This window comes from Typopeltis vanoorti, chromosome 1 (genome assembly GCF_054136105.1).
Source record: "Typopeltis vanoorti isolate ZY-2024b chromosome 1, IOZ_Tvanoo_1.0, whole genome shotgun sequence".
Lineage (NCBI taxonomy): Eukaryota > Metazoa > Arthropoda > Arachnida > Uropygi > Thelyphonidae > Typopeltis > Typopeltis vanoorti.
In genome coordinates, this window is record NC_143549.1 from 41,660,822 (window position 1) to 41,662,467 (window position 1,646).

Sequence of the window (1,646 nt, forward strand, 5' to 3'; positions counted from 1 at the left end):
CCTCTAACCTAAAGACATTCATAAATATCCATGCCACTCTGGAAAACAGCATGTTAGCCGTAAAATGGAAATGCTATCTACCAGGTCAGCAAAGAGGGATTACTATTTTGTGCACTTTAAGTTCTGGGTTTTTAAAGATAATATAACTGAATATTACTACTTTTGTCGCAGTACTTTGAAATCATTGATACTCTTGAACTGAGGTGTCAGTAATGGCTAATTGTAAAGATCCGTAGATTTTCAAAAAGTTATTTTGATTAAAAGAGCCTCGCCTACTCCGATGAGAGGGAGGGAGTGAATCAAAGCCGTTAGAGGATATTTATTTTGTAAAATTTTTGTGTAACTCACACACACAGGCATATTTAAACCTCTCGTTTGAACGTCATATCTTGAACTGTAATTCTTGACTGAACCAAATGACTGCATCAAGACAGGCGAAATGGTCAGATTTGGGAATCCTTAATATTAAATAAGACAGCATAAGGAAGACAAATCGCTACAATTAATGAACCTTCTTAGCACTACTGGTATCGAAGATGCCCATGGTTTGCAGAACAGCATGCGGAGTTGATAAGGCTTTCACTCCAAGAAACGTGAATTTTTCGTCCTACAATGCAAGTAATCCAACCAGAAGAATACAAGCAATTTCCAAGCATAATATACTGGCCTCATAGCCTTAGCTGCTTTGGCCATAATTCTAAACAACTGCTCTACCAATCTACTTCTTTCTTGGTTTCTTGGAGACTTCTTCTTCTTCTTTATTTATTTATTTTTTTTTTTTTTTGCGATTTGGACAATTGGACTTTCCAACTACTCATAATATGCCCATCAAGACCAACAGATGTTCCGAGACAGTATAAAAAAAATCTTCTAATAAAGCTGTACCTCCTCTGTTAGTAGTATTCTTTTTCAAAAAAAAAAAAAAAAGAAAAAAGAAAAAAGAAAAAAAAAAGAAACAAGTCTAGTATAAGCATGTGTTAAATTCCAAGGTTACACTATTTCCTGCAAAGTTAGATACCTTGAGGGCTCAGTCCTAAAGAATTCCCCTCCGTATACAAACATATCGATAAAACCCCTGTGTGTGTGTGTGTGTGTGTGTGTGTGTGTGTGTGTGTGTGTGTGTGTGTGTGTGTGTGTGTGTGTGTGTGTGTGTGTGTGTGTGTGTGTGTGTGTGTGTGTGTGTGTGTGTGTGTGTGTGTGTGTGTGTGTGTGTGTTACAATGTAGGCCCAAGCAGTTGGTATCACTCACTAGTCATTGATGGCACTTCCCCAAAAATAGCGAATATTAACCATTACAAAATAAACATGCCAAACTGATCACTGTAGCCAATGAAAATAACGTTCGTCATTCCCAATGAAATCCTGTAAGCTACGTCATTTCCTGACATAATTTTTATAATTAAAATAACAAGTATATTATCTACCCTCCCCATATTCCACTCATCTATCGTCACCACCGTTCAACTCTGAGGACATGTGTACACCTTACTTTTTTTTGTGTGTGTGATAGCCTTTAGCTGACACCGACAATTAACAGAAAGGAAGTTTACATGTTCTGCTCACTCTACCAGAACGACTTCTTGTGGTGATACGGCACTTTAAGATGCCATTTAAGAGGATAAGTGTATTGGTGTCAGGGTGTAGCC